The sequence below is a fragment of the Ambystoma mexicanum genome, chromosome 12 (genome assembly GCF_040938575.1).
Source record: "Ambystoma mexicanum isolate Mex_15411 chromosome 12, UKY_AmexF1_1, whole genome shotgun sequence".
NCBI lineage: Eukaryota > Metazoa > Chordata > Amphibia > Caudata > Ambystomatidae > Ambystoma > Ambystoma mexicanum.
In genome coordinates, this window is record NC_090936.1 from 887,601,262 (window position 1) to 887,610,288 (window position 9,027).

Below are 9,027 nucleotides of genomic sequence, written 5' to 3' on the forward strand. Positions count from 1 at the left end.
GCACAGAACTGTGTGTTGGCAGTTCAGCTGTGCCATGCCACGTCCAGGTATATTGTGAGGCGGGATGATTTTGGACAAATGTTTTTTAGTAAAATAAATGAAAATTACTATGTGGGAGACTACAGAAAAAATTGAGGGACTGGCAGTGTCCAAAATTGGACTGTATATGAACGGGTAAGACTCAGGTCCACAGGATGAAACTTGAGTTGCTTGAAGCTGTTTGCATCTCTGTCATTCTGCCAACACCCCCAAAAATATGCACCCATCACTGCGTGGTGCAGTGCAAAGATAAAGGTAGGCCAGCATTCTGATGTCAAAGGAGCCTCAAAGTACAATTGTAAGTGATTGCTGTGCATGTTTACACTTCACTGCAGACTCTTAAGGGCACTGCACAGACAGAGAACCTCCCCAAATGCCAAATTACAGAGCATGTTAGGGAGAAGTATGGAGATGAAAATCCCACCTTTTACAGCCAAGATGATTTGAAGATGTTGTAAACACGACTTTATCCTGGTACTTCAGTGAGATGGAAGGCATTTCACTGGGAAGATTTATAGATAAGAATAGCCTCTACCTATCATTGAGGATGGGTTTACCCCTCCACCTCTGTGGACCTCTTCATTCTCCAGGCATCCGACAGTCCAAATAACAGATACAAAGCTCATTATTGTGGGGTACTAATCCGTGAGGACAATTCTGAGACTAACTTCAGTGAAATGTGAAGAAATTGGATAGATGCTGTAATGCCTCGCACAATAAATGAGACTACACTATTGACTAGAAACTGTTGAATGTTCTGGAACAGCGTGGACATGCTCACGCCTGCCTTATCAGAAGTGAATGCGGGTTTGTTCAGTCCTGGACCACAGGCACCTGGATTCCGTAGACAGGGATAGTCTTCTGCCTAGCACCTGAGCTGTCTTCCTAAAAAGGGCTGCCCTGTGCCACCTCTTGAAGTGCCACCCAATGGAGACACATTGCAAGCCCACATTTCTAAGGATGTTACATGCAAGGCTGACTATTGCCCGTCTACTGGCTGACTGAGTGGACAGGGGTTTTGGCATCATCTTAATTGATATCGGGTGAGTAAGCTGCAAAGAGGTTCTGGTGCTAATGGAGTAATAGAATGCAGAGCATTTGATGTATTTGATAAGCGGCCCTCTTCCCCCCGTGGCCCCAAAGCATGGGGCCACAGCGCTGGAGACCCCTGGGGGCAGATGATAACTGCCCCAGGGGTGAAAAATAAAAAAAGGCGAGGGAAGGAGGGTGGTGGGAGAGGGTTTGGGGCCCTGGGGCCCACTAGGCCACCAGGGATATAGGAAAAACAAGTGTCCTTGGAAAGGGGAGGTTCTCCCCTTCAAGTAAGCAGCCCTCTTCTTCCCCTGGATCCCCCCCACCCCCAAAGCATGGGGGCACATATGTGCACAACCCTGGGGGCAGATGGCTGATCATCTGCCCCCAGGGAAGGGGGGCAAAAAGAAAAAAATAATAATAAATAGAACGGGATGGGGGGTGGAGGGTGGGGGGCCTGGGATTTTTTTGCCCCCATGAAATGGTGGTGGCCCTCCCCCTCCCACACCAAGTGGAAAGGGGGGCCACCCCTTGTAGCCCTCCCTGGGGGCAGATTTATGGCCCCAGGCAGGAGTACATGAGGGTGCCCCCCCATCCAATTGGGGGGTGGGGGGGAGGGCTACCAAGAATTAGTGTGCAGGCCCCCCAAAGGATGGGGCCTGCAGGTTAGTCCCCCCTGGGGGCAGATGGCTGATCATCTGCCCCCAGGGAAGGGGGCAAAACAAAAACAAAAATGAAAATAAGAAAAAGGGAATTTTGGGTGGGATGGGGGAGGGGCACTAGCCACCAGGGATATATTTTACAGAAATGGGGGTGGCCCTCTCCCCCTCACCCCAAGGTGAAATGGGGGCACCCCTTGTAGCCCTTCCTTGGGGCAGATATCTGCTCCTAGGAAGGGGCATCTGACTCCAGGGAGGGCTGCATGAGATGCCCCCCTCTTATCTGCCCCCAGGGAGGGCTGAATGAGATGCCCCCCCCTGCATTTGGTGTGAGGGGTAGAGGGTCATCCCCCAGTACATTAGAAAATTACCTGGCGGTTTAGGGTGCCCCTCAGCCCGCCCTAAAGTGTAGTGTACCTTTTCCATTTTTTGTTTTGTTTACTATACCTGCCTTGGCGCAGAGGGGCACATTGGTGTGCCAATCTGGCGCCAGGGTGCCCAAACCTTACTGCCCCACCCACTGGGGAGCCTGTCCCACCATTTTTGGGGCCCCCCCCACCCCAAATTGAGGGGGGTGTACCTTACGCAGCCGTTTGTAGGAGGCCCAGGGAGGCCTGCATGAGGTGCCCCCGCCACCCATTTGGGTTGAGGGGGGAGAGGGCCCCCAAAAATGGTGGGACAGGCCCCCAGTGGGTGGGGCAGTAAGGTTTGGGCACCCTGGGGCCTCCAAGGGGAGTTGGGTTACCAAAGGAAAAAAGTGAAAATGGTGGAACGCTTTTTAGGGGGGCTGTGGGGCACCTCAAAGGGTCTAGGAATTTTCTAATGGGATGGGGCGTTGACCCCCTCCCCCCAGCCACAATGGAGTGGGTGCCATGTCATGCAGCCCTCCCTGGGACCATATATCTGCTCCTAGGAACGGACGCCTGCGCCCAGGGAGGAGTGCAGGACAGCCCCCCCTTATCTGCCCCTGGGAGGGCTACATGAGATGGGCCGCCCCTCCAATTGGGCCATGTGTGGATTCCCAGGGGTGGCCTCTTTTGGGAAATGCATGGGGTTGCCCGTTTCCCTTGCTGACTACGACACCCTAGGCCCAAATCTGTAGGTTGCCCACATGAACAAAATGGGCAGTGGCGAAAGGCTTGGGGTTCCCAGTGGGTTACCCTTTTCCACCCCCGGTAGGTGCACCCACACATGTGAGGTACCGTTTTCATCAGGACACGTGTGGGGACGCAGGAAGGTAGGCCATGTGTTGCTGGTGGTGTATTTCGGTGGGTGGCCAGAGCGAAATGTCTGAGAATTGTCTTCATTTCCAGCCAATTTCAGAGACATTTCCCTGTGTCCACTCACCGAAACACGTCGCCAACAACAGATGTCATACCTTCTCGCGTTCCCACAGGTGTCCCGACGAAAAAGGTACCTCACATGTGTGGGTGCACCTACTGGGGGCGCAAAAGGAAAAGGGTAACCCGCTGGTAACCCCAAGCCTTTCGCCACAGCACAATTTGTTCATGTGGGCAACCTACAGATTTGGGCCTAGGGTGTCGAAGCCAGCAAGGGAAACAGGGAACCCCATGCATTCCCCAAAAGAGGACACCCGTGGGAATGCACAGAGGTCTGACTTGCGCGAAGCGGGCCCGAATTTATTACCCAGAACCCCAGACAAAGTGAACATTGTGTTTTTTCCCCCCCAAATATCACACTTTGTCTGGGAGTGTGGCTAATAAAAACTGGGGCAATTTGCGCAAGGCAGACCTCTGTGGATTCACAGGGGTGTCCTCTTTTGGGAAATGCATGGGGTTCCCCGTTTCCCTTGCTGGCTTCGACACCCTAGGCCCATATCTATATGATGTGAGTGTGAAATTCAGGTGTGAAAACAGACTTGGGGTTACCTGTGTTTTAGGCTTTCCCCTTGGCGCCCAGGTAGGTGCACCCACACATGTGAGGTACCGTTTTCATCGAGACACCTGTGGGAATGCAGGAAGGTATAACATTTGTTGTGTTTGTGTGATTTTCATAACGTTTTGACCCATTTGCTGGTGCCCTTTGTCACACAACCCTTTCATTTCCCAAATGTGACCTACATTTAGTCGCTGCTTTAGGCACCATACACTTTTGTAACCTGCACAAGTCACCTACCCTTGAAAAGGTCTGCCTGTGCTCTTTCAAATAATGGATGCTTGCCGTTCCTCACCACATTGGTTTTCCCGATTTACACATGCTAAGTGCGTCTGTTCAGGCCGTGAGCATAAAACACCTGTGTACCATGGCTCAGTGTTTGGCTTGTGGTAGTGCTTGTTTTGTAAAACACTACAAACAATGTGTGCTTTCCTAACTGTCAGAGTCGGGGGAATGTAGCGGAGCATTGCTTTTCTCAAAATTCATAGAAGCCATTGCCGTACCAAGCCAACCATGTGCAACACATACCTTTTTTTCGGTCATTTTCCCTCTTTTCCCCCAATCTATGGCACTTTCCCCTACCTAGTTGTTGCCGGACCTATGCAAATCACTCCTTCCTAAACTTGGAATTTTGTCTACTTTTCAGAAATATATGCCTTTCTGTCCTCCAATTTGGCTTTTCTACCCTTTTCTTCCATTCCGTCCATGCATGTCCAATTGGCACAAATGGCCAAAATCGCCTACCTCTCACAAAACAGTTGATAACCACATCAAAACAATGTTTTTTCGTTCCCACTCGACCTGTTCTTGAAAGCCAGGAAATTGTGGAATTCAGCACAGCAAACCTTTGTACACCATTTTATTGGCATTTTTGAAAAAAACCAAAATGTTCGCCCTTTTTGCTTATTTTCACTCACCCCCCTACAGCAACCTAGGATTCCTGGGTGGCGTTACGACTGCCTAGATGTGGGGAAAAAAGGAGCCAAATGGCCGAGATATTTCATGTAACAAAAAAGTTAGAAGGATTTGAATGGCCACATACCGAAATCACCAAAAAAAGGCCTTGGCACTTGGGGGAAAAACCCATGGCAGTTAAAGGGTTAAATAATAATATGACAAGTAAAATAAACGGAAATCACGATGATAGTGAAAGCACAGGAGCGATGAAAAGAGGGGGCAGAGCAGATAGGGAGAGGGAGAGTTCCAAAGTATGGGAGCAAGTAACAAAAATGAGCAAAACCGGGATAGAGCCCAGGGGATTTGCGGACAGAGATACGGAGAAGAGGTTCAGAGCGAAGAGAACGTGCAGGAAGGTAGAGAGAGTTAAGAGGGCAAGATAGGAAGGAGCAGGACCATTAAGGCCTTGAAGACCGTGCAGAGTAAGTGAAAGTCCCAGGAGGATAGCTCAGCGGCAGCGTGCTCGACTTGGAAACAAGATGACACGGAGCAACACAGGTTCGATCCCTGGGTCCGCGCTTAGAAACCTCTGGGTATTAAGCGCGTTATAAATAACCTATCATATCATATCATAAAGAGAAGTCGGTTGTCAAATGAAAGAAGGAAATTGGAGCATCGGTTACTGCTAATGGAATCACGAGCAGGAAGAGAAAACATGAGACGAATAGAGGAGTTGAAGACTGAGCGGAAGGGACGGCGTCACAGGAGACCAGAAGGGACGGGCACGACAACTGTTATAAAGGTGTTGGCGGCCGCACAAGCAGACATTGCTCCAACAGCTGCCAGAACATGAGCAGACTTGAAATCCACCGCTGCAGAAAGGAAAGGGCCAGAAAAAAGTACTCTCTGTCTATGCCCCAAAACTATAGAACCTCCTCCTCGTTAGCATCAGACTCACCCGCACCCCCCTACAATTCAGAAAGGAACTCAAGGCCCACCTCTTCAAGGAGTCGCTCATACTCAACACCTAGGCCATCACATCGCCCCTTGCACCACCTGACTCACTAGATGGCGCCCGCCCCTCTCCTCAACACCACCCAGGACAGCTGTACCCCTCCTCTGTGCTCCCATGTATCCTACACCCCGATGTATATCTGTTCTGGTACCTCTGAAAAGCACTCCATTATGCATCTGTACTTTTGTATACCTCTCTTAAGAGCTCTGTTATGCATCTGTACTGTTGTATACCTCTCTAAAGTGCTCTGTTATGCATTGTATAGCTCTCTAAAGAGCTCCGTTATGTATCTGTATTGCTGTATACTTTTGTAAAGTGCTCTTTTGCTTCTCAAAGCTAGGTCCGCCTCAATAGATACCATCGTATCAATAATAAAAGCAGCAGCAGAGATATGAGTAGTGAAAGAGAGTGAAGACTCGAAGATTACACCAAGATTTCTCACTGTACAATAAAGGGGATTAAAGCAGGTGGGAAGGAAATACCAGAAGGGTAGGCAGAGGGAGGCAGAGTGGAGGAGGGGAATAAATAGAAGCTCGGATTTTGACTGGCTTTAAGGTGAAGAAGGTGGGTGTGGATTCCTTTTTTAATAGCTGAGAAGTAAGCAGAGACATTGGCCTCAAGGGAGTCAGAAAAGTAAGAAACAGAGGAGAAAAAGTTGGGCGTCATCTGCACAGAAATGAGGCAAAGATTAAAGGAAGATATGAGATGGGAGAGCAGGAGGGTATAAGGGGAGACGACAAGAGGGACAAGCACAGAACCCTGCAGGACACCAAATTGGAGAGGAGGAGAGTCAGGTGTAGAGCCAGACCAGGATACCAAAAAGATTGATACGAAAGTTAAGAGGTGAACCAACGAAGGACAGCACGAGAGAACAAGTGAGGTAAGGGAAGACAGGAGAGTGGAGCGATCGGCAGAAGAGGGCAGAGCATAGCATCAGCGAAGCAGTGCCCTCACAGGAACATGGCTTCAGCAGGAGCACAGCTGCAGAGCCACCAACAAATCAATGAAGCCGCAGTCGGCTTTCCTTCCCTGTACCCCTTTCTCTATGTCCTTCCCTGAATTCTCTTCTCATCCATATTAGTGTACCCCATTACTGCAACTTCTTGTACAGCTACATGCAAGCTATAAAAAAGTGAGTGCACACCTGCATGCTGATATGTACCCTATGTGTGCGGAGGTCGTGGCATTTTTCCAAATGGAACCAGAAGTACCTGGAACAGGATACAGACCCCACTAACACAACCCTCAATTTTCTGCATACTCAACCCACTCCCAAAACCATTTCTATCCCAGCAATCCCCATGCACTTTACCACATCGCATCAACACATAGAGCGAACCTACAGCACACGAGGCCTCGCCCGATCCGATACGTTCACCAAAGCCCAGCACTCGGTGTATACCGAGCTGAAGCTGCCAACAGCACACCACTTCTCCCACTCTTCTACTCCCCTCCTCCTCGACTAACCCTACCCGCCCTCATCCTGTTTACAGATCCGCCAGAGCGCCTGGGGACCAATTCCGTTGGTAACGGTGCGCTATAACATAACATTTCCAATGATATGGACATTTCAATATGTAAAGTACTGTTGTGACATGTTGCCAGAAAAGGTGCAGACAAAGCTCAAACTGTTGGCAAATCTCTAAGTCGTATATTGTTTGAGCTTATAGCCGTCAACAATCATGTCCTTGTATTGTGTCTTCGCAATAATAATGATCAAATTAGTAAAGCAGTGGTGGGTCATATAGAGGTTGTGCAAGCTGCCATCCTTAAAAATGCACTTTCAGGCAGTACGGTGACCCAAAAAGTTTTAATCCACTTGGGTATGTCATCAACCTGAAAAAAGAGGAATTGTTTCCATAACCTCTTTCTCCACTTACCCCACTTTCCCGGTACACGGGCAAATGCCTGCTCTCGGTATTTTTGCAGCAATATTGAGCCATGGACCCTGTGGGGGACACCCCCTGCAACCCCAGCATTCTTTTTAAATGTATGGGGGACACCCCCGCAACCCCCATTCCACAAATGATCTCCCCCAAAAAAATCACCTATGGCTAGACAAACAACCATATATACGGCGATATTTTTGGTGGGGATAATATGTAGGGATACTGAAAAAATGACAAGTCAGGCTGTCAGATTTTCCTACCCCGTCACTTTTTCCTACCCCTGGGTGGGTTGCCCAATGCTAGCTGTCGGTAGGATTTTCTGACTGGTAGGAAAAAATGACAGGCCAGGCTGTCAGATTTTCCTACCCCATCACTTTTTCCTACCCCTGGGTGGGTTGCCCAATGCCTGCTCTCGGTAGGATTTTCTGACAGGTGGAAAAAAATGACAGGTCAGGCTGTCAGATTTTCCTACCCCGTCACTTTTCTTTTTCCTATCGGAAAGATTTTCTGACAGATAGCAAAAAGTGACGTTACACCGCCTCGAACTTCTTAGGGGGCGGCCTTCCTCCATAATGGCTGTTAGGCACGGTATAAATATAGCAGGGACAGTACAGATGGAAGTTAGATCAGGTCCTGTGAATACCTGAAATACCAGGAAACCAAACAGTGCTCCACAGTCGCCCTTTACATGCAGCGGGCTTAACCTGTTCAGATGGCCTCTGATCAAAACCAGTGCCCATGCCTCTCGAGCACTATGGGCTGTATGAGTCAGTCGGGGCGTGTAGGGGGCAGAGCACGATGTGCTTGAACTTTCCAAAATATTCTAAATAAAGGCGTTCACAGGGTCACAAGAAGCAGCGGACAATGACCACAACAGGAGTGGCCTGCTACCAGTCCAGCCACAAGAATCAGATCAGGCTCGCAGGCATTCTCCGACCGGCCGACCTGCTGGGCCAGTCACAGAGCTATCCCCTGAAAATGCTCATGATGCTCACCCACTGAGCTGCACTGTGCTAATCCGCTACAAACTCCGCAGGCGGGCAGCCGTGTGAAACACCTCGCAACACCGCCCGGGGCCGTGAGCCGAGTAAGGTCGTTTGTCTGCCTGCTCGCCTGCTCTCCGGCTCTCCGCTCCCAGCTCCGCCAAAATTAGAGGAAAGCACCTACAGGCAACAAAGACGTATGAAGTCGCACCTCGCGTACGTACGTTCAGAAAGAGGCCGCTTCCGACAAAACCACGATATCCGCAAACAAGAATCTTCAGAGCTCGATGTTGCCTGTCTACAACGCATTTCAAGCACACCCCGAATTCACAAATGGAAAAACAAACAAATTATCTTGTGTTTGTTTGAAACAGATGCAAAGGGGAAGCACAGTGCATGAAAGGGTAATTTATGACCAAGACATGCATTTATTTATCAGTGTGGCAGCACCATTTTGAAATGCTGGTATCACACTTTCATTTCTACCCCCAAACAAACAGGGATAGAAACGATTTGTTTGGGCCTACGGACCCATTACTGTGAAATAAACTGCCAGCGCCCACTAGGTGCTCGAAGCCAGTCAGGAGCGTGCGTGCGACTTGGTCCCAAGGAGGCTG

At 49.6% G+C, this 9,027-nt stretch overlaps 1 protein-coding gene across 1 annotated transcript in view; it reads right to left on the reverse strand.

Moving 5' to 3' along the window:
* SDHAF3 (succinate dehydrogenase complex assembly factor 3) overlaps positions 1-8,592 on the reverse strand; it is a 69,710-nt gene extending 61,118 nt beyond the window's left edge. The window contains exon 1 of the mRNA XM_069629375.1: positions 8,423-8,592. The gene's annotated coding sequence lies outside the window, so the exon portion shown is untranslated. The remainder of the gene's footprint in view (positions 1-8,422) is intronic.
* Between the last annotated feature and the right edge of the window lie 435 nt (positions 8,593-9,027).